Raw genomic sequence first — 25,121 nt, 5'->3', positions numbered from 1 at the left:
ACCAATAAAAAGGTCTCACCTTAAGGTCTCCTAGATGTACACAACTGCAATAAGCATAACTAGAGCACTTAGACTTTTTTACTCGAGTTATAGACACTAAAGGCTTCAGTGCTGGAGGGTGCTGGTTCTCTTATCCATGTCAAGCAAGGTAACAATTCACAAATAGAAGGTGATGTAACTGGAGCATGTTGTGCTCCACTGGTCCTGGCAGGTAATATTGACTCTACCCTCTCACCATCTCCTAGAATGGGAAATATTGCAAGTGAGCTCTTTTGCCAATGGACAGAGACTACAAAGAGCAACATGAACCACAACCAAACAGAGAAGTATCAAAATTCACTCTTCTAGCAAATACCCAATTGATACCCTGATATGCTCTCCTGCAAGACCTTCCCAGCAGCTGCCTCCATCTGAGAGTCTTCAGTTCCATGCAGACAACACTGGAACTTTTTTTCCTGGAGAAGCTGCTTCAGTGTACACCTGCTTGTGAAACAGAGCTTTCCAAGACCAACAGGCAAAGCCCACTCAACCTGATTATGGCATTCAATGATACTATAAAGTTCCACTCCTGTTTTCACTTCTATTCTCTAAAAATAGGTAAGAAAAAAAGGTATTTCAGCAATTGAAAACTGACCACTTGGCCAAATCATTTCACCAGGGAACTCCTCCATCAAACCATCCACATGGGAAACCTCAAGTGTATCTCTCTAGAAATACAACAATTGCTTTCCATGGCTAATCCATACAGGTGAAGAGTTAAGCTTGCCCTCCTGCTGCCAGCTTTTCCAAAGCCATGATTTTTAACCAGAGACCAGGAGTATTTTCCAGAGCAAAACTGTCAAATGCAGATAAAAAAATCCCCTGGGTACTAGTATCAAAGAAGAAACTGCTTCATAGCTTCTGTGACATGGATGGTTGAAACTCAAACAGCTTTCCAAAGGGTCAAGAGAAACTGCTTTGGTACAGGAGCAATCACTGACTGAGCCATTCAGTTCAAAGGCTGTAGCTGGAGGTTAAACTTGGGGTGAGGAATTTGTGCTTCAGCCCAGACAGAGCAAGTGAGCAAATATGTGGCAGATGGGTATCAACACATAAAAATGTGAAGGTTTAACATCTGGGGAAAACAATCTAAAGAGCCACGTACAATAAGACTGGATTTGGAAATGGCTTGTAAGCACAAAAAGATCTTGCAGTTGTCAGTCTTCTGGAATCATTAGTTCAGTAACATACAAATTTAGTCATTCATTTAGAAGGGCATTAAGAACAAGATGGACAGCACCCTTCTGCCACAGCAGAAAGCCTCGGTGCACTCATGTCCAACATATTGTGCTCCACTCTGGCCTTGTCCTGTGAAAAAATGTAGCAGAGTCAAAGGTATCAGAAAGGTCAAATAAAATGATAAAGGAGGTAGCGTGGCTGCTCCACAGGAAAAGTGAAAATACTTCTTTCCACAAACACCAGTAAGCCTGGAACTACGCTGCCACAGAAGGTGGGGCAGCACTCAAACTGCAGACTGGACAGATCTGTAGTCTGTACTGCAGTGAGGGTTAGGACACACCCTCCAACATCACCACAGTAACAGTGGGTACCAGGATTTTGTGAGGAAAATGGACCACCTAAAGCATCTGGGCTCACCTGTCCTCCCAACCCAGCACCTCTCACTGCCAGCACCAGGCAGAAGTGGTGGCAAGGTGGACCACCAGCCTTCTGCAAGGGCATTTCTTTCATGCCTGCCAGAGTTATCTCCCTGCAAATACACAAGTCTTTCCTCCATTTACACTCCTTCAGACAGCCCAGATCCTCTTCATTTTTCCAAGCAAATTATTAAAACAAAAGCATATTCGTATACTTTTCATCAATAATATCATAATATTTCTTAAAGGCTGAAAAAATCCTTTTACCCACTTGGCAGACAGATATGCAAGCTGTCTGAGCTTCAGAGGTGATTAGTGCCCCAGTTGCAACCCCAAGATTCATTTGTATCAAGAGGCCTCCAGCACCTGTAAAAATCACCTCCCAGTGAATTTCTCAAGGTCACACAAAGTCAGGAAAAGAATTAAGAATGAAGTTCTGTCCAGTGCTTCATCAACAAATTTAATTTTCACGTGTCATCCATTTTTCTCCTGATATTATGGTCATTCAAGCTCATATTTCACAGATGGACACCTTTTGCTCCAGGCATACGCTACTTGATCTATTTTAGAAATCAAGCACAAGATCCTCAGATAGAGCCAATCCACACGCTCACAATGCAGGGTAACACTAGGCAGAGGTCACTTCTGAGCTGTTCATCACCTACTGGAAACTATTTCTGTGGATGCTGTGCACCCAGATCTGAAATTAGGGTTTACAGGGGACTCTTGTCATTCCCTGTTCCCCCCTGCAACACCTCTTTTCCCTCTGTGAATAATAATAGTAAAAAAAAAACATGGGTAGAAAGAAAACATGGTATATGAACCTAGAGATCAATGATGAAACCTTTGGATTCAGATACTTTAAAGCCAGATTTTATCAGTTATCAATTCCACCAGACAGAATTTGCCCCCAAATCTGTATTATTTATCTAAAAGGGCACTCCAGCACATAAAAACAATTTAATGCTATAAATTTACATATGATATAAAATTTCTTCATTTGCCCACTTACAGAAATACCAAGCGTTAGACCTTCCTGTGATTTACTGAGGTGAAATTGAAGTGGTATAAATGTGGCAAAAACTTAGAAGGTCACTAAGATCCTTAATGAAACACCTGATTGCAGAGACCCATTTAGAAAAGAGAATTCCAAGTTCTTTGGCCTCCAGATGCATGATAAAGATTAATTGCAAAAGTAATGCAATACATGCTGAATGGAACTAGAAGACAGGTGCAAACAATTGCTGGTTTTTAAAAGTATTTTGCAGAATTCATTTGTAGTTCTTCATAATCACTTCAGTATCTCAGGAAAAAAAAATCTGAAGGAAAAAATGGCAAGGTACCAGTGAATAGAGCTGGGTAGAAGCCGAAGCTTCTCCAAGAGAAAAGATTTTTACATTAAGAGGAGGAGTAAGCCAATCTGAAAACTCATCTCCCTCCCTCGAATATTCTAGAGCAAATCCAGTACAATAACATGAGGCAGAAAGGCCCTGGATGGAAAGGACGTGCAGTTTACATTGAATTCTGCCTATGTGTGTTTCACAGCAATGCAGGAATACAGGGTTCACCTTTCAAACAGGACTGGAAACAAACAGCCCCTGATGGAGTCCTGATGAGCAACAAAAGAAACCAGCACCCAGAAGTAATGTCAGCAACTAGTCCTTTCACCCTGACAGACATATTAAGAGACCCAGATGTCCAAACTGGAGGTTTTCTAAAGGAGAAATCTAAAATATGTTTGGATCATTCATATATAGAATACTTCAGGCTACAATCATTCTCAGCAAGAGATTTTCCTTAATACTTGTCTACATCTGTCAGCTCATGCTGATACATACTGTAGCTTTATTTTTATTGATTTTAAATTTTAAAAACGTCACAAGTTAATTCACAGGTCTTTAGAAGAGACCAGCAGTAACTAAACCATTCCAACATCTTAATGAACCTACTTCACCAGCAGCAAATTAGTAGCCACAATTAGTATCTTCATAACTAGATTTTGGTAATTTCAAGCTGCATGCAATGTATGCTCTCTTCAACACCCCCTCCTCGCCACTGGAGAAGCAAATAGCTTGTATTTTCCCTTTATATGACCATCTTCTTTTATCTTGCAGGCATACAATTTGCTATTCCTATAAGCTCTTTTTTTTCAGGTAATGGTAGTGGTGCGTGGCACTTTGCTTTGGAGCCAAGTCCACACTAAATATCGATGAGTAGCTTAATTAGGGACTAGTAAAGGAAAATTGAGGGTGAGAGAAACTGGATTAACAAAACCAAACAGTGATGATGCCGAATGTGGACCCAAAAATGCATTTTAAAAATTCTACATGTTTTAATGAGTAATACTTGCATGCTTTTAAAATCATTTTGTAGCTATGGCTTCCAGTCATGAAAATATATGCAATCTCATAAAATGTCTGATATTAGCATGCCTCTTCAAGTGCAAGTGAGTTGTCAATAAGACAATTAAGACAACATCAATAATACACACTGCATGTTATTATCTGCTATTCGAAATCCCAGCCTATCCAAAGATCTCTGGAAACAAAGGGTACATCTGACATTGGCAAAAACATCTCCCACAAGTGAAATATGTAATTCTGAATGTATGCAATGGCACTCCTACCTGTAAGGGGGAAAAATGGATTGCTTTTAAATACAGAATAAATAACTCCTGATAATGTAAAACCTGGCTCTGTAGAAGAAATGGCTACAATAGAAAATTAGCAATCCTGTGCTTAAATCAATCACTTCTATCACATGATCCAAGTCGATAAAAGTACTGAATAAGTGCTATCATTGACCTTAATCAGCCAACAATTGGCACACAGGGATCAGAAATCCTAGTGAGGAAATCAGTTGTCCCTAGTAAATTTTAGGGTTTGGGGGAACAGCAGACCTGCAACCCCTCACGATACCTTTCTATCCAAACACCACAATGGTTTGAGCAGGAGGAAGGAAGGGCTGAAGTTAAATAAGCAAACTTCCAGCAGACTCCTTCAGGTATAAAACCTAACAGGTGTACATGCATTTCCATTTCATAGCTGAAGAACACTCCTGACTTTTTTTCCCCCTCTGTAACACAGGAACTGTAGCTAAGCATGCAATGAAAACAGTGCTCAGTGGTTTAACTTGGTGGAAATAACCTATCTGGAAGTGAGGGTGATGAAAACCTTGCTGCACAATAATTAATTTGGGCTTTAATCCTGATGTCCCATTTCATCCAAAGTTGCCATTAAGCTCAAAAGGAGAAAGGACTACATAACTGGGACCTAACATTTTTATTTATCCACCTCATAAGCTGAATGTGATTTCAGATTGAACAGAATAGATTTCCCTGTAACTAATGGACCAGATATATTCATACAATGTCCTTTTATTGATTTTACTTTCTTCTACCTATTGTTTGCATTTTCCTTTGAAAAACATATAACTGTCATTATGCTGTAGATGTCCTTTACAATTATTATATCATTCACTATTTCTTAACAAAAAATACTTGTTTTGCTACAGCGTGCTTTCTAATGAAAGACTCCCCACTAGCCAAACTGGAGCCTAAATTGTTAGAACATACTGTACAATTTGGGAGAAACAGAAGAAAATTAAACCCTTTGGAGTTGGTTTGTTTGGTTTTGAAATATGTGTCTTTAAAAATTTAATAGGAGGGAAAAAAATGGCTAAAGGACAGGCTTCATTTTAGACACATTCTAAACAATAAGCCTATTTATATAACTGATCACATAACGAATTTCTAGGCACTTTATGGAATGAAAAGCCTTTTGCACTGCAGAAGTCATACCGCACACAGCTTTCAAGTTTCAGAAAATAAATATTCAAAGGGATGGAGCAATAAAAAGATATTAAGTATTTTTAACCCACACCAGTCTGAAATTTTACACAGTACCTTAAATAACCACAAAAAAATTTGTCAAATTTCTACAGAAGATAAAGATGTGAGCAGATTTAAATGTACTTTCATTTACCTTTTTTTTTTTCCCCCACTATTCCTTGGTTTATATTGCAATATTTTGTTCCTAAGTTACGATTATGCAAAGTACAATTTGTTTTGGATGACTATTTGGAATGTTTACAATTATTTAAATACAATTTACTTAACTATTTTGAAACCAAATGATGTGTTGAATTAAAGAAGGTTCAACATTCAGATTGCTGTCATGTGCTCATTTCTCAGCAAACTGCGCTGACAGCTGAGGACAGCACATTTTCATTCGTACAGGGTGCCTGGTTTTCCAACAGGTTGCACTGATTTTAGAATCTTTCCACCAAGGGGCAACTACCATGGAATCAACATCCAACTTATCAGTCAATATGGAAGCCACCAGCTGAACGCAGACAGAGCTGAGAAGAAAAACGTAAATCCACATTGTTATCGATAAAACCTACACAGAACTTAAACTACAGCTAACGAAGGCAACGATTCAGCTACCAGATTAAAAAAACATTTTCAAATAACCAAAGAACTTTGCATGCAAGAGCAGCCTTCAGAGACATTCACATTTATGCAGAGCCAGCTTTTGCCAAAACAGGGATCATCTCAAGAGTTTCAGTTCCTTAACGCAACTAAGCCTAAGGGCACAAGGAAGGGGTGAGGCTGATAAAGTAGGAAGCACCCACACATAAGTGCCTTTGACAGAGTAAAGCTTCCAGAGGGATCTCAACCAGGTGCAGCCACTTTCATTAGCCAAGTCTGAGATTACTCCCATGCTGACTATCAAGTCCTATGAAAATATGAATTATCTGCATGCACCACAGCAGTGCTCATCCACACGTTTTGCCACTGCTGGACATCCTCAGGATTTCAAAACTTTACACAGAATTACCAAAATTCTCTCAGAACCTGAACACACAAATACCCATCTGCCTTTTGTAGACTTCAGTTCTTTAACTGGATTGTGCTGTTTAATTTCCCATTAAAAGAGAAAAATTCTCAGTTGTACAGATGGGACAAGAGAAAGTCTGGGATTTCTGAGGCATGCAGGAAAGGAGCTGTGTTAGGACTTTCATCTCTCCCTTTTGGTTTCTACTGAAATCCATTGCTTCTGCTTGTACAATGAGTAACAGTCAAACTAGGATTGCTCAGATTCAAAACACAGTTACCAGCTGGAATCTTCTGTGTAATTCCAGATAAAACTCTTTGGACAGTTTTGGAAGCTCAGCCTTAACTGAACTCCTCAAAGGTTTGGGTGTTCAAATTAAAGAAGTTCAGACAAAAGGTGTAATTCCCCATCTAAGGCAACTATTCTTGGAACACATTAACTCTTGGCCATGGAAACTGAGTCACAGTTTCAGAAGCCCCTTCCAGCATGGAACGTGCAAATGCAGTTTTGGAGACCTCAGTGTCCCTGAAGCCAAGGCTATCCCTTTGATACTGAAAGGCTTGAGCTAAATACTGCCCTGGCATGAATAAAGCAAGTTCAGATACTCATGTTTTCATTTCTGTGTGATGGAACATTTCCATTATGGCTAGCACTGTGACACAGAGCCTTTAGTCAGCAGGGCTTCTATGCCTGCTGCTGGGAAAGTCAGCATCTCTTCTGTCTGCAGGTGACAACCTGAGGAACTCAAATCCAGGTACAGCCAAGCCAGAAGTGACAGCAGGTCTGCCTAGGAGAGCATTAGAGGATGTCCTAGGGCTTGCCTGATCACCTGAAATTCAGGGGCACTTTTCTGGGTCAAAGATCACAGGTGTTGCCACTGAAGAAAAGCACATGTCAGGCTACCAGCTTTAGGCTTTTTGAGCAGGGAGAGTTTTCTCAGGATCACTGTAATGACCCAAGAACACAAATCAGCACCCTGTCCATGGGAGGAGTAAAGCTGACAATTATTTGGAAGAGAAAATCTTGGTTCCAGTGAACTCAGTGGTCAAAGTCCCCATTATTCAATGGAGCCAAGATTTACCCCTAGACTATAAAGCCAGTAAGGAAAACAGAAGCAAGAATTTACTTCATCTCTCCTTATGCACTGCAATAAGGAGATAGGTGGTGGAGTCCTCCATGTTATGATCAGGGTTCACATGAGGACAGGGACAGGATTCTTCTCTTTTATTTCCAACTATCATAGGCACATCATTCTTTTCTTCCTCTTTTAACAGAAGTGCAGAAACCCTGAAATCCGGGGGCTCACTCAGACTCTCACACCTCTCGGTGGGTCTGTCACACAGATGAAAACAGACTGCAATTGCTGCAGAACCTGTGCTGTGCCCCAAGCTGCAGCAGCACTGCATGGTTTCATGTAAGTGACATGTCACAGTCAATAGCGAGTGTGTCAGCTCAGTGACAGGCACACAACGTGTGACACCAGCTCCAGCACCGCTCTCCTGGGCAGCCTCCACCCCTCAGGGACAGCGTAAACAAGACTTGGTAGCAAGGAGAGCAGGACAGGCATTTTGTGGGTTTTTTCAGTGTTGTGATGTGCAGCTGCTCTGGAGAAGTACCACCACAAGCGAGTGTCAAATGTCACTCACATTTCCACTGTGACTGCGAACATGGAACAGTGCATAAAACCCAAACGTGCTAGTTAAACTGTGTAACTCCTGAGCAGTGCCCTCCATTAAATGTAATTGCATTATCTGACAAATAATCAATGTTCAGATGACACTCAAGAGTCCTAGCTGCTAATCCTGGGCTAAAACTATCTGATATTTGCCTTCTTTCTGAAGTTTTATACTGTGCCTGTGCTTCGATATCAGCCCCAAAGGAGAAGCAGCATCACAAATAAGGTCCTGGCTTCCAATATGAATTTTCTAATAGTTCCATTAGAGACATGAAGAACGTAATCTGGTTTTGGACAAAAGAGGGCTCAGTTTTTGGCAAGCAGAATGACATAGCACCTTGTTTATATCATTACTTATGATATTTAGCATGTTAATTTTTCTTTCCGTTAGGTTTAATTCCTCAATATTTGGTACAGATCTCTTATTTTACCAGAAGTTCCAATGAGAAGGGAAAGAGCAGTGACTTTGATATCAAGGTCTGAAAAGAAAATTAAAATAGCAAATATTAGTTCAACAGAACAACCTGTGAGAGTGTTAGAGCTATTTTATATGGCTGTGGGCTGCTCTGAATGCATTGAGGACAGCATTATCCTGGGACACAATAAAAAAAATCTCCATTCTTTTTTCACCTTCCTCTTCCTCAGCTGGGCCTCCAAGTTGGAGCTCCCATGGTCTGCAGCCCCTATATCCCTGATGTTCCACCTCTGGCACAAGAATGAGCAGTGGCACTCCAGCTCCTGCCAGCCCTGGCCACTCCCTGCATGTATTTCCTGTCTTCATCACCTGTGTGTGGTGGTATAAAACTCCTTACAACAAGTCCCCTGCCTTCCACACTTCCCTCATCTGCAGCTGGAAAGGGCTCAGCCAGGCCAGACCTGCTCCAGAGAGCCAGGAGTGGCCATGGGCAAAGGGAACAGCCCCGTGCCCTGGGCTGTCTGAAGTTGTCCTGCTGTGGGAAGGTGGTGCTGGAAGGATGCCAGACAAGACTTGGTGGAAAGAACAAGAAAATGTGAAGAATTTTCCTGCTCTTCACAAAAAAGAACAGTTCTGTGATGTGAGCTTAATTAACATTTACATGAACACTGTATTCGTTTATATTTAATACATCTTTTTCTAAATGTAATTTAAGACCACAGCTATTCTAAAGTATGAAAAGCAACTCTTGCTTTGGACCACATTTTTAAAGAAACTACTATTCCAGCCAATTTAAAAAACAATTATGAGACCACACATGATTTTTGAAATCACAGATTACTGATGGGAGCAACAGAGAAAAAATGTTTCTAAAAACAAGAAAGTAATATGGCTTATTGCAGGTTTTCAAAACCTGTAACACTTAACTCATAAACTAACTGAATTGTGCCCAGGATTTTTCACTACTTTGGCTTTTTTTAACTGCAGAAGACCCAATTCAGCACAGAAATGCTTTAGCACCTCACACCCAGTATTAGCCAAACAACTAAACAGGTTTCAATACCACTGCTTCCACAGTAAGTCAGGCTCAGATGCTATTCCAGAAATGCTCAGTATGAGATCAGCTGGAGCAGTACAGGAGGATTCATAGCACTGTCCCAGGAAGGTTTGGCACTAAACAGTTTTAACTGACAGTCCCTACATGTACATGAAACTCTTGTTTATAAAATCTGAAGGACAGCTCATGAAACAAATTATAACCACAAATTATTCACAGCTGAAGGTACATACAATCTTTCCCACAAACTAAAGAATTCCTATAGGCTACAGAAAATTCTGTCAACATATGGCCTTCCTGAGAAAAATCAAGCATGTAAACCAAGGGGAAAAAAGTATTGAACTTAATAAAAAGATGTGATAATTCTATTATTCTTCTCATATCACTTTCTCAAAGACAAGTCTATTTATACCTTTTATAGGTATCTTCATATCATGCAGTTGTAAGACAGCATCTTATAAAATACTAAATTATTATTCAGTAATTATTATTTACATCCTCCTTGTACACTTGCCAAACTCCACATACACCTGCTCACAGAAGGATGGGGCACCTGTGCTAAGACAAGAAGTGTTTCAGTATGGACTTTAATCAGAGAGCAGCAAGCCCTAATAGAATAATAGATAACTGGGTTACCTACTTGAAGAGTTTAAGTGTTGGCAATATCGTTGATAATAAACTAATAAGTTAGAAGAGCCTTCTTCACTTAGATGTCCAGCAATCATCGGACAAAATAAGGGCTGAAGATTGTTTAGAATTAATGTTGTTCACATTTGAATACAAATTATCTTAGTAGGCTTCTGCATATTGATTGTACAGTGCTGTTAAACCATCTTACTTCTATAGGAATAAATTCTCCTTATTCAACATATAAAAGCTGCCCTAGTACTAAATACTGATCTCATGGGAGGGCAAATCCTAAATGGAAGTGACTGGACAGGACTAAATCCTACACTCAGCAGGTGCACAAGGGAAGCACCTTGGACCCAGAACAAGGTACACATGGCTTCCAAGGCCGGCAGAACTTTTGGTTTTTAACAAGGATGATTTCCATTTTTCATAGATGTTTTCTGGATAATTCTGTGCAAAAAACACACACACATCTGAACAGAGAATGGAAAGTGTTTGAGACACTTCCCTGCCTCCTCATTTTTTGTTTAACCAATTTCCTATTTTGAATAAGAATAAATTACCCAAAAGAGGAAAAGTTGTCTTCAAATCCAGTATGAAAAGACATGGGCAATTCTTCTCCCTCTATCTGCCAGCCCTGCTTCTTCTGTCAAGCTTCCCTAGCACTGTGGCTAAGCCAGAGACCCTAATCCAAGAGATCCTCACATAGCTGGAAGCATGCTGAAAGCCAGTGCTTCTCCTTCCCTTATCTTTGCTCTTTTGTGTTCAGCTCCACCACCAGCGCCAGAGAGAAAGGTGCAGAGATTATTGCCATCTTAAAGGAAGAAGAAAGTGATGGGGTCTTCAAGGGTATTTTCATTATTAAATCAGAAATGTTAGAATTGTGCCATGCTATTTTTTAAACAACAAAACATTTGCTTCACAATATAATTAAAACCAAGGAAAGAATGCACAATTAGCAAAAGATATATGATGTGACATAACAACAAGCAACAAAAAAAAATTCTGAAGACTTATTTGTAAATCTATATTAATAAAGGAGAAATATGAGAAGTTTTTTCCAATCTAATAGGTAGACTTTTGACTTAAATACATGAAGCACATCTTCAAAAATCCAATCTCCCAACAGAAAACCTCATTAAAGCAAGACACAACACTAAAAACATTCCTCATATGGTTAAAAACATCAACATATTCTGAAAAGAGATGTTTTCTTCTAAAAAAAGTACATGAATAAGTGTTATGTGGTTGAAGAATATGGACTAGCCAGACTATTTTTACAGAGGCATCAAATCTACATTTAGATCTTTATACCAGCTACAGAGCAGGAGAATGAAAGTTGTGTTACATCACAGATTATACATGTGTAAACCATTTTCAAATCCAGCTGCTTTTATTTGTAAATCATAAATTTCAATACCCTTCCCAACAGCACAGAAAAAGTCTCTGTGATAATTTTTTTCTTTCCACAACAGTTATCTCATCAAATGCAAGTTCTGTCTAACTTGATGGTGGATGTGAATTCACTGCAGAAGTTGCATTCAGTAAGCAAAAGGTTAATGGTCTGAAGTCGGTGATTTAGTATCATGACGTGGGTAGTGGCCAATCAACAGTTGGTGTTTGAAAGAGGCTGTGATATATTATATTTATAAAGCAGGGGGGGTTATGGTGATTTTTTTTTGCTTGTGTGACAATGATTTCACTTAAAACTTAAATTGACTCAGCCAGCTCACACCTGAAAACAAGATACTGAATCAGGGACAAAAACAGACCTGGTCATTACAACATTCATTAAGGTCTTCAGTTAGTGAACTCAGTAGTGAATGTGGATCATAAGAACACTGAAAGACTTTATCTGCAAGCTTGGGCCCTATGAAATTCATGTTTCTCTAAGAGAAAGGCTTTCCCTTTTCAAAGGGTACCCGAGGGGCCCCATTCCTCATTCATGTGGTGGGTTCATGTGGCTGCTGAGGGACACTGGATGAAGGTAGAAAGGCAGTGTAAGAAACAGCTCAGGGTGCCTGTGTAATTCCTCTCTGTTTCCAGTAGCAGCAGCCCCTGGAGAGGTGCAGTGCCTCCCCAGACTGCTCCTGTCCACATATTCATAAAGCATTCATCAATAGCCACAAATTCAGGCCAGCCCTAGAAGAGCCTTTTGCTACTTAAACTGTAGAGCAAAATGAATTAAAATCCAAACTAACTCAGCACTCGTGACAAGCACCTTTTTAAAAAGGATTTAAGATTTTTGATGCAAAGGGTAATTGTCAGCCAATATTTTACTACTAGGATTTTATTATGGTTAACCTTCCAAGGATCTGACTTTATATATCCTCCATATGTGAGATTTCTATAGGTGCCAGCAGCAATAAAGGTATTTAAGGGTTGCAGGCGTATCCCCAGATTCACCTCAGTCTCACAGCATTAATAGATCAGAGAGCAACTCAAAGTAGTTCTAAATGATGAAGACTGCCTAAACCAACTTACAACAGGTATTTACACACAGGTGGAAGGAATAACCCCAAACCCTTGAGAGTCAAAAGCAAGGTGCTCATGATTTCCATGGACTTTAAACCAGCTGATAAGAAATAGTCAGGCTAGAATTTTTTGTACTTTGTGACAGAGGGTAGTAGCAGTATCTTGTCTATACCTTGCAAGTATATATAAAAATAAAGTATAACCTTAAGATCAAATTAGAGCCGCACCATTGATGTGGTTTAGATCTTGTAAAAATCCAAGTTGCACCAAAAATTGAAGACCAATAAAAATGTTTCCATGGTTCTTTTTTTAATCCCATTGAAAACAATTTTTCGTTGTAAACATTTTTGCTAGCCAAGCACTGCAGCATTGTGCAACTGCATGACAGCCAAAGAGAAACTGATGAAAAGCTGACTAGATTGATTTCATTTTTCCAACCAGAGTGAAATACGTAAAAGGAAATAACAAAATGGTGAAGTTATTTTTACATATAAAAAATGTCCACATTTAATAAACTCACATGGAAACTGCACAGCCAATGGTAATGCTTTTAAAATAGATCTACAGATCCCTTCAGTTCTGCATGGAAACAAAGGCAGGAGTGGGTTTCTGCAGCACCTTTCCCCTTGCTCAGGGAGCACAGAAACACCCTTTCTGCTGAGGTCAGACCTGAGCCTGCCCATTCCCTCTCCCCCCATGACCTCCCAGTTTCTGTGCAGAAGTGTGGCAGGGGGTTACTACTGGAACTCAGAGCTATATTTATTCCCTTGGCTCCCATCCATCACTGTTGCAGAGCAGCCAGGAGGGGAACCAACCAATACAGCATGGATTCTGCCAGAGTTGTGCTGCCAGACAAGTTAAGAATGAAAGACAGAGGAAGCAGAAGCTATCAAAATGAGTATTTCTATCTCTAAGAAAAGAAGGATTTCCTCCCTTTGTGGATTCCCTCTTTACAGATTAAGACATTTCTTCTCTGCTTTTTAAGAGATCCTGACAGAGAAATCTGCCAGTTTCATGGGTCTTCTACACCTCAGAGGAGGTTCTTCCTGGAAGAAGGAACAAGTGCAGTATCCCTTGCATCTCTCAGGCATTTGTTGGCATTTACACAGCATTTCTCTCCTCCTCCCAGTGCTCCCAGAGAGCCATCCACAGAAAGCTCTCTGCTGCACAAGGTGCGAGGCAGTACCAGGAGAAAGGGTTAATGTTTCACCCATTACACCTCCTAGAGCTACTCACTCAGTGTTCAGGGCCATGTAAGAATATTGTGTTCAAATGTATAATCCACCAAACAAAAATAATGGCAACAAAACTCCATTTCGAGATGAAAATTTTTTGGATTATAAAGATGCACTCCATCACCAACTGACATTTATAATAGCTGAATTGTGAGCTATGCAAGAAAGAATTTTTCAGTATCATAAACACTTTGAAGATTTTAGAATTTCCTTTTGTTCTCCTCTGGGACTAACCTGATACCTTTTGCAATTTTTCAAAAGGAAAAGCCAGCAAGACAACAGTAAGAATATGAGACTGCTCACCCCATGTCACGCTCAGGAGTGCAGGCTGTGAGGCTCTGCAAGAGAAACCAGTTGGATTCAGTCTCTCACATCACACTGGAGTGCCCAAGCCAAGAGTCGGTTCTCTTCTGACCCACTGAATAATTAAATGATTATTTAAATTGGAATAGCCTGAAGCAGGAACTTAAAAAGAAGAGCCAAAGTGTGTTTTTAAAGCACTCACCTGGGATGTGAGAAACTTGATTTGAAAAAGCTGATTCAAATCAGATAGAGAGGAACGATCTGAATCCAGCTCTCCAGTGACCCAGGTGCATTCCATAATCACCAGTTCATAATGAAGTGCAGAGATGCAACTCTTTCATTTTGAGCAGAAATTCAATTGTGGACCTGAGAAATCCTTCAAAGATGCAGCATGTTGATGCAAACTAATGAACTGGTATTTTTCAACTGCAATAAGAAAATGGCAGCTAGTTCTGGCCAGAAACTATACTCCTATATTTGGAAAGCCCTTAGCATGCCAAAGATACTACCACACAAACAAAAGATGGAAATTCTAATCCAGAAGTTGTTGTGGGTTTCCTATTGCTCATTTATCTCATAGCATGTCCATTTATGCAGGCACAGGCATATAGCTTTGTGTGTTCAAGCAGAAAAAAAGGAAAGATGCTCAAACGTTTGATCTTTAAAACAGTAAAGAATATTTCAAAATAGCTGAGCTATTTTAAGAGGCATTTTATGGTAAAATCCAAAGGAGGGAGTAGTTAGAGCAGTGGAGGGTTTTTAGCCTGTATTATAGTACTAATAATGATACTGGGCAAACTTCTACTAGTTATTTTATTAGCCCTGGGAGGAATGATACTCCTATGGCAAAACCTCAATGAATCAATGAAGAGCAGTTACCTTAAAAAGGTAATAAATAGTCCTTTTATTGCATGATTCAGTTTTGGGTTGCCTATTATCTTTGCAATTTTTTTTTTTAACTCAGAAAGTTGGATTCCTTTTTATACATGAAATGATGAAAGGAAAAAAGTTTGATCAGGAAACAGTGGAGTTGCACATTCCACTTACAGTGAAATTAAGAATCACACAAGTTTAACCAGGTAAGGAAGGGAAGATCTATCCACTAAGTCATACCCAGACTGAAATAACAAAAGCAGAATTGGATCCTGAAATTACATCAAAATCAATAAAATTTTTTCAAACTTTATGCACTTTCCTGTGAGAAGAGTCATAATTTTCCTCAAAATGCAGGATATATTCCAAAAAAATGAAGGTAAAAGTTACTTGAATTTCCAAACTACTGCTGCTTTCCAACATAGACTCAACTCTGAGCATTTAACAACCTCAGAAGCCCCAGTTGTAGACTGGAACCCATAACAATGTCCATGCAAACCTTGGTGAAATAAAGGTATTTAATAAAAAAAAAAAAAAAAAAAAAAAAGAAATCTTGTATATGTGAGTGGATTTTTTTTTTCAAAATATACCATAAAATATTTTGATATGATTGAACAATGGCACACATCTATCAAAAATCCTTGGCCACTGGAGTAGAAGGCAGTTTCTACTTCTCTGGTCAATTACAAACTAATGCCAGAGAAGAAAATGTTTCTCCCTAATTCACTTGATCAACACCTCACTGTCACATCATTCCCTTGAGTAAAACTGATCAAAACTAAAATGTTGCACTATCCCATGTTTTAAGATTTCTATGCACCCCTGAAGAAACAAGATGTAGGGAACAAGTTTTAGGAAACACACATGAAAATTAAATGTAGCTCATCCATACAGAGCTATCAAAAGAAATGTTAGAAGAGGAACATCCAGCCTACCATGTTAGCATTTGTTAATAGAACCCTGGCTTTACACCTCCCTGCTTTCTTCACCCAAGCTCTCACATGCTCTTTCTCAAGAAACAAGCCTAGGTTTGCCTTGAACTCATTTATCCTTTCCTTGCTGACAATTTATTCCACGTGTCCTTTGCATGAAGTAATTCTGTCTGAATTTCCTATTTACCCATGTTTCTCTAAATTTTAGGTTAAAGAGACCTATTTACATCTATCTGCATCTACCATTGGTATTCCAGTGATGAGATTGATGGTAACGACGTCTGCAAAATCTGTGGAGGCCGACTTCTGAGAGTGAAATAAAACAACATTAATACTGCATGCCATCGTTTAGAAAAATACATTTAATGCCAGGATGGCAACCTAACACAGTGCTGCAACATGGGTTACCAGGGCTAATTCCCAGATCAGCAGGGGCCAGGACTATGAAGGAGGCACAACACATAGCCCTGTTGTGACTGAGTAGACTGTGGTACTTGATAGCAACTCCTTTGTAGCATTGATGAGCTCAACAGGGCTCCCATCCTCCTCACAAAGAACTACAGTGACTGTGGCACAATATCCCAAAGGCATAAAAAAGGAGGAAAAGTTTCTAACAGCACTTATTGAAAAAAAAATAAAAAATAAAAAAGGCAATGTAAACAAACTATAATAAAATTCACATAAGGCTGAAACAAGCTTGTCCTATCAGGAAGAATCAGGACAGCCCTGTACCCCTTTGCACCACGCCACCCTGACCCTCCTAAGGCTGATAACAGGGAACCCTCCCCAGGACTTCCCAGGCTGTCCCAAGGCACAGTAGCAGCCACAGGTGGTCCCGTAGTGGCCCCTGCCACCAACCTCCCCTGCACCCCTCATGGGAGTGAAAGTCAGCTCACACTCTCCTTTTTCTTTCCCTTTCAGGCTTCTCCCCTTCACAAAACTGAGACAGGGCCAAGTGTTCCCAAGCAGCCTTTCCCTGGCACTGTGGTACCCGCCTGGGATAACCCCTGCCTCATCTTCACCGGCTTCCACCCTCCTGGCAAGCACTCGCTCCCTCTGGGAGCCCAGGATTCCTGCAGCTGGACTGCTAAGCACTGCTGCAAGAAAAACGAGCTGCTGCTTCAAAGAAGCTCTGCTGCTTGCCCCATGCCATGGGAATGAAGCCACAATCGTTATTTTCAGGCACTGCTACCTGCAGATCTGTCTGTTAATGTCCTACCAGGATCGGCAGCGCTGCTTTTTTCATAACATGGCAAATTCTTGTAAGGAATTACCTAATTCTGCTTTTGGTTTGTGAGTCTCAAATACTGCAATGCACAGTGAAGGAAAGATCAGATATTGAGGTTCCTGTGGCTATTTTAGTTCTGTTTTCCTCCTCTGTGTTTAAGAGACAGTCAGATTATAACAAAATTGTTTGTCTTTAATATAGTTCATCTTGACCCAATGAACCCATCTCTTTAGAAAACAATCTCTCATGGAGTATTTAGATTAAGACCTGTAAAAAACATTGACTTCAAAATACTTTCAAGGACCCGTCTTACAATTTTTAAAAAACACAGACAACTAGGCTAATTATAATTACTCCTCTATAATTCTTTTGCCTTTTTGATACATCTGGTTATCTAGTAAGATGCACCTGAAAATTAGAGCAAATTTAAATTTAAGGGAAAGGTGCCAAATTCAGAATACTGGGAGAATCCTACTTCTGGGAGCATATTTACTGACAGCTTTGGTGCAGCTGGGCAGAGGCAACCCAAATCCTCCCTCGCTACCCTATTCCCCTGCCTCTTTCCTGATCTGGATCTCTGCTGTCCCTGAAAAGATGCTTCAAATCTCTCCCTCAGTGCTTGGCTTCGTTGCTTAACCTGCCAATATGACTGAAAATGTCATAGCAGATATTGTGATCCACTCAGATTTAGACAGAGGCTCCACGGTTATTTCACATTTAACATCTATCGGATCATTACAATTTTCTCTTGTTTCTAGCCAAGGGCAGATTCTGATCAGTGCCTTGGTCCGAGAAAGTTCACACTCCGTATTCAGCCACACAACTGCAACTTAGAACCACACAGCTGTACAATAACCCTGAGATCAGCCAGTTAAGCATCAGAATTATTTTACTTTTACATATTTTCTTTCAGTAGCTCATCTTTTTTTTTTCCCTCTTCCACGAATATCTGTGCCTGGAGTTTCTTCACTAGAGAAATTTGGATTTCCATCTACAGTTGCCAGAAATAAGTTTATTCATGTTTCTATAAAAAAAAAAGAGTATGCATTCTATTTTTTCATCTGTGTTGTCTTTCCCTGAATCCAAATTGCTTGCAACTCAGAAAAATGCAAGGTATGAAAGAGAGGATAGTCAAATAGTTTTCCAAGATCACGCTGTTTTCAGCATTTTGAAGAGCTGATATACATCTCTTCAAGTATCTGAGAGAAATTCAGAGATTAAAATTTAGATTTGCTTACAGTCTTATTAAAATACACTAAATCAGAAGATTAAAAGTCTTTAATTGTCCACACTCAAACTAGAAAAATAAATCTATCTATGGCTTTAGTTCCCATTTCCATAAAATTCATATAAATCATGTCTTTTTTTTTTTTTTTTTTTTTTAGTCAAGGCACTCTAAAAACACCTGTGCAATTCAAAGTCAACTTTAAGCAAAAATCAACATTTGGAAAAATTACTTCTTACTGATTTCCCTACACTTGATGAAACTTGTGCTTCCCAGGGAATAAGTACAGCCCATTTTAATGGACTAGTGGATTTTCTACATCAGTTCTAATGCAAATCTCTTTGGTCACCTAAGGCTGCATGGTGGGTAAACAACCTAATGTGTCAGCTTTCTGTACTGAAGATCACAATTTCTGATCTCAGCACTGTCTTCATTGCTGCAAGCAAAACAGTGGTACTGATGTTGCAACTTACAGGCTACTCTCTTCTGATAATGAATGGGTTGGGTTATTGGCCTCTGGCATGGACAAAAATATGACAATCAGCCTCTTCATTATATAAAAGTCTACAGTGAAGACAGTGCCAGACAACTTGCTGAGTATTAGAGCTTAAATATGTTCAGAAGTCAAAAAGCCCGTAGAACAATTCTTTTTTCTTCTTTTCCATTAATAAAGACATAGTCAATTTATCAAAAGAGTTTTAATACAGTGTTTCCATCATAGCAACTTGTGTCTTCAGGAAATCATTTGCAAAACACAGCTTTAGCATGAAAATACTTCACATTCATTCCCTGCAAAAGTAACAGAGAAGCTGACCTTTCTTACATCTGCAGTTGTTAATTGTCATCATCGTAACAGCACATGAAAACAAAGTTTAAGTCACTGGCACTTTAAAAACCCCATCATATTAAATCTCATTTACCTGCAGGAATAGAAATTCAGAGTCAGGAGCAAAATCTGAAGACAGAGCAGACATGAGAATGTGCACCCAGTCGCAGGGTTTAGCAACTGTACCGAGACTCTTCAAGTGCACGTTCTGAAACAGCAATCGAATCTCTCAGCACTTGGTACCAAACTGGAAACATTTTTCTTCCACAACATTCTGAAAACTTTAAACAACTCATTTATGATCCTTTTCTTATGAAGATTAACAGCACATCCACTAGAAGATTAATTTAAAATAATTTTTTTCAGAAAAAAGGAGAACAGAAAGGGTAAAAGAGACCAGACTAGGACAAACAACTCAAGCTATTTACAAATATTTTTATAATGACTAGAAATCATAGAGCCCTCTTTAACTGTCTGACTTAAAAAACAATAACAAAAAAAAAAAAAATAAAAGCCAAACAAGCCAAAAAAATGCATCATCTGTTGACTGAACACAGGGCCTGATTTTCAAAGCTGCTGAGCACCCACAACTCCATCTGAAGTCAGTGGAAGTGATGAATGCTCAGCAGCCCTGCAAATCAGGCCCAAACTGTCCAGGGGTTTGCTAGCAGCCTAATAGAAGTGGTGTTTAGAGTAGGGGGTTTGTTGCAGAATTGAGGAGGTTCAAAGTAATCTGTCAAAGAAGTGCTGCTACATTCATGAGTCGTAAAGCTAGCTGGCTCCCAGCTATGGGAAAAAAGTTAATTCATAGGGCTCATAGGGCTTGCATTTGTCAAGGAGCAGGACGTCAATGCTATCATTATCAGGCAAATCAGCCAGGCGTTTAATGGTAGAATCAGGAGACATTTGCTCTCCACTATCAGAATGACATCATAACTAAAGCAGCCTTCGGGAGGGGGGAGAGCCGGGGCAAGGCTTGGGCTGCACGCAGACTTTGCACTTCTGCCCGGCTCGCCCCACCGACGGCTGCTCCCCTTCCCCACGAGGCAACTTCCAGCTCCCAGCTGCCCTCCCTCCACAACTTTCCCTCGCAGCATCCGAAACACCAGCATCTGCTTTTGCAAAATACTTCTAAACCTGCCCGATCCAAAACTGCAATATTGCAAGCCAGCCACTCGGTTAGGAGGGGATGGGGTTTGCATAGAAGCAACAAATTCACTCTAAAAATTGCTGATAATTTTAATTACTTCAGTCATCTTCATCCTCAGTCAAATGGGGGGGTACACATACGTTAAAAAAGCTAGTTGACTCTCTGATTTAGGAAGGAACCACTTAGATAACTTAGTTGATTTTTAAGCAGACACAAACACATACACAAACAATATTTGAATATTCTGACATATTTAGTGATGATCTATTCAATGACCAGAAATATAACAGCAATACACATTTCCCTTCCACAGTAGCTGTAATTATACAAGTCAAAAAGCACAAATTACAAATTGTTAATCTAATTTCTTTAAAAATATCACTACAGGTACACAGGCATGATAGAAAAGCCTCACCTTGTATAACAACTGTGAGGGAAAAAGTTATGAAAGCAGACAGAAAACCTAAAATCCCTGAGGCTACAAAAAAATCCCGCTATTGAGAAATAACCCAAGAGACCACATAGGGAATGTACAGCTTTCAGAAGCACTTCTCATCTTATTTGCACTTAACCTATTGATGTACTTATGCAGGTCACTTACTTTTCGGATATGTTTGAACCCTTTATAATCATGTAGATCGCCGCGGTTTTCACTTGGGCTTTTGTTTTTTGGTTTTGTTTGGGTTTTTGCAAACAAGTTTCATTTAAAAAAGATCCAATTATGCAAATCTGCTCCCGGATAGGTAGTGAATATTCAATATGATGGTGATACTGTAATAGTTCAATGCAACGCACTGTACTGGACAGATTTATGAGGCAACGTCACTACTACGCTCTGGTCCTCGCTGAAGCATCTTGAAGTTAATTAAAGCTGCAATGTCCACTTTTCCAGCCACCCTCCTCATTCAGGTTTACTATTTCAACATCAAACCACGGAGGGGGCCTCCCCCCTCTCTCCGTACATTTAAGCAGCCTTCCACAGTCAATGAACAATGAACAAAGATTTGAGCGATAGGAGGGGGGGGCGGGGGGAGAGAGAGAAGAAATCTCCACAAGAATAATCAAATCCGGTTTAAACAAGTAAAAATATAGTTTCTAATATTAAACTAGAAAAGAAAACATTCTTCTCCAAGCGAACGTGCAGAGGCGCTTAGCCAACCCCTTCAGAAAGGGTCTAAAAGCAGCCAGTCCTTTTTATTTCGAGCAGTGAATGAGCCCAAACAAGGCTTCTAAACTTAATTATGACACTTAAAATAGTCTTTTTCCACAGAAGCGGGCGGCTCGCCGCCGCTATCTGTATCAGCCGGGCACATCAGCTCAGCAAACACGGCCCCTGTTGGATTTATTTTAAACTGCACGGGGGGGCGGGGGGCGGCGAGGGAATGCACAGCCCCGCAGAGCGCCCCCGCCGCGGGCGGCCGGGCAGCCGCGCCCCGCGCCCGCCCCTGCCCCGCGCCCGCGGAGCGCCGCGCCCGCACCGCGCCCCGCACCGCCGCTGCCCGGCCCGGCGGCGGCCCGAGCGCCAACCGAGGCATCTGACAAATCACGTCCCCGCCTCGACACTGTATCAGCCGCGGCCACATCCGCCGCACGCACCCCGAAACAATGCCCGCCGCGCAGGCAGGCGGCGGCCGGAGCCCTCCCCGCCGCGCCCGCCGCACCCGCGGCCGGACCGTGCCCTCCGCCCCGCCGCCGCGCCGGGGCACGCCGGCAACTAACTTTTCGGATGGAGCCCGTGCGAGCCGCCCCGCGGGAGCCGCGGACCCTCCGATAAACAGCATAAATCTTCGCGACCTTTTATTTTGCGTTGAAGTTCACAGGCGGCAGCGCTCCCCCAGCTCCTCTCTCTCTCTCTCTCACACACACACACATACACACATATATATTAATTATTTGCAAAACTGCAACAGATGGGCGCATTAAAATCTGGATTCTTTCCTACACAGCCTCAAAGAATCTCTCCTTCCTCCCCCCCTGCCGCTAATCCCGCCGCCGGCCCGGTGCCCCCCGCCTCCCGGCCGCGCAGCCCCCGCTCCGGGAGCGAGGCCGCTGCCCCGCGCAGGCAGCGGCGCCCCCGCGGCCCTTCCGCGCACGGCGCGCCGCCGGGAAGGTGATGCTCCCCCCTCCCCGCCGGGGATTGCCATTTAAGTTTCCTCCTTAACCTGTTACTTTCTCCGGGCGCTGACAAAAGCCCCGGCGGCGGGCTGGCAGGTGCCTCCCCGCTCCCCGCGGCGCCGCCGGGCGCGCTCCGCTCCCCCCGAAAGGGCTGAGACCTGGCCTGACATTTAGTGCCTACTTGAATGTCACAACGCTCCTCGCAGCATTATGCACGGCTCCTATTCATAAGAGGTCGATTAGAGCACAAAATGGCAGGTCTCTTAGGCACTTGAATCTCACAAGTTTGACACATGGTATGCATCAGCTAACTTTGATTAAAAAAAAAAAAAAAAAAAAAAAAAGAGAGGGGGGGAGTTTACAAATTACACCACGATTAGCCGGGATCCTAACGGGGGAAGGAGGGAAGAAAGGGGGGCCCGCGTTTAAAGTCACTTCAGCAAAGTTTGCTCCGCAGCAACCCTTTAAAACAAAAAGTTTCTGGGCAAGTTAAGGGCAGGGTCGGTGCAGGCTGGGGCCGGCGGCGGGCGGCCCCCGGGCAGCGCTGCGGCCGCCGCCGGCACTCGCCTCCCCTCGCCTCGCCCGCCCGCTCCTTTTTTGTAAAGTAACGGTTTTAAAAGAAACGAGAGAGAAAGAGGAAAAACGTAGGGTTTTCTTCAGGCTAAGTTCTATAGCGCCATTCAATGGCTTCTCCGCTCCTTTCATTATTTTCTGCTTTTCCCCTGACAGCCCTGCTTGCAAACGTCACTGCTATGGATATTTAATTATACTGTATTTTTTTAATCACGGTGGAAAACGCAGGCCCCATTGCGATGATTAAAAAGAAATAAAACACAAAAACATACTCCGGACTGACTTTGGAGCCTCTTTGATGGCTTACGGGAGCCTCCCGGATCCTCAAAAACCCCCTTTTTACCTTTGTCTTTCTTACCTTAAAATTTAAAGCAAAGCGTAGAAGAAACTCCCGCACGTAAACGGAGCGTTGTAAAAGATTGTGTTCAATGAATAATGAAGCATGTCCACATGATTGACTTGATCATTTTCTTGTGCGGAGGGGGAAAAGTGCGGCGCGGGGCTGCCGCGGCCGCCCGCTCCGGGTAGCCCTCCCAACTGCTTCCAGCACATCCCGAGCAAAGAGCGCTTTATTTTAATCTGTCTCTTTTCAGAATAACCCCCTTCATTGATACTGATCACCCAACATCACAAGACATCCCCATCTCTCAGCGTGGACTCCCCCTATCTGGTAGGTGAAATGCATTGTACCATTAAAAAAGCACTCCATTGTCGTCTTGGCATAATTCACAGCAACTAGATAGGTCTTGCGGCATTTAGCTTTGATGAGCCAAAAGCTGAACCCTTGATATAATAATCTACAAAGAATGGTCTGTGATCGTCCATTTTTTCTCCCTGTCTAGCAACTAAGAAACCATTTAACACGGCGCAGCTTGGTCGTGACCTTGAGCGCGTGTAAACACCCCGAGGAGCCCGCTCCGCTCCGCAGCCCCCCGGCCAGCGCCGCTGCCCGCGCCCCGCGCAGCCCCCGCGCCCGCGCAGCCCCCGCGCCCGCGCCCCGCCGGCCCTGCCCGCGCCCCGCAAACCCCGCCGAGCCCCCGGGGGCAGCGCCGGGCTCCACAAAGCGCCCTTCTTACCTGCTCCCGAAACTATGCAAAGTCTGTTTCTCCGAAAAAAAAAAAAAAAAAAAAAAAAACTCCCGGGGAAACCTTGGCGGACAGGGGGACCGGAGCATCAGTCACCGCTCCGGCGTTTAAGAGAAGTAATCAGCGATAAAGTGACGTTGATCTGCACTGTAACCTTGTGGCGTATTTAATGTAAATAAGCCAGTTATGTTGCCAATCGCATGCATACAAACACATAAAGGTCCTCAGCGTTGCATTTTGATTCTTTCCATTAGAGCCGACTTTATTTACATACACTATTTAGGGGATCATGATAATTCTAAAACAATACTAGTGCCAAATGATTATGAAAATATGATTTTAATTAATCACGTAGTAGGCAAGGAAATTAGCATACGGTAATTAAACTTAGAGAAAAACGTCATGGAGGTTCTCTGCCTTATGGGTTCGGAATAATCATTAAACGATGGGTTTTCAGGACTTAATTATCAAACAAATAACTTTTTTAAAGCAACTTTACACGGTTTATCCGCAGGGCAACGATTTAGTAAATAATATATAACCAAGCAAACAAGGTGCAAATGTGACTGGTGAAATAGGTTGTGTTTCTACAAAGCAGAAGGGGGGGGGGGAAGCTGAATAATGCAATTATGGATTCTGTGTCCCATAGTTGACAAAAGCATGGTGCCTCAATAGACTCTTTGTTATGGGATTATATAATGATTGTGGTGTAATTATGGGAAAAAAGATTTAGTAATAATAAAAAGTATCAAAATACACCAATGAGCAGCTTGTTTTAAAGAAAAGGCTTGCATGTGACATTAGGGGCATGTTAATAACAAAAAGCCAGGATCCGAAAGGGTTGACAAATAA

The 25,121-nt window shown here is 41.5% G+C and overlaps 1 protein-coding gene across 2 annotated transcripts in view; it reads right to left on the bottom strand.

The window, feature by feature from the left end:
* Positions 1-24,063, bottom strand: part of ZNF536 (zinc finger protein 536) — a 340,782-nt gene extending 316,719 nt beyond the window's left edge. Inside the window, exon 1 of one of the 2 annotated variants that reach the window (XM_015640253.3) lies at positions 23,543-24,063. The gene's annotated coding sequence lies outside the window, so the exon portion shown is untranslated. The remainder of the gene's footprint in view (positions 1-23,542) is intronic. The other variant, XM_033517188.1, reaches the window with a different exon arrangement.
* Between the last annotated feature and the right edge of the window lie 1,058 nt (positions 24,064-25,121).

The sequence above is a fragment of the Parus major genome, chromosome 11 (assembly GCF_001522545.3).
Source record: "Parus major isolate Abel chromosome 11, Parus_major1.1, whole genome shotgun sequence".
In the NCBI taxonomy this organism is placed as follows: domain Eukaryota; kingdom Metazoa; phylum Chordata; class Aves; order Passeriformes; family Paridae; genus Parus; species Parus major.
The sequence above is the reverse complement of the archived record's forward strand: the minus strand, read 5'-3'. Positions and strand labels throughout refer to the sequence as shown.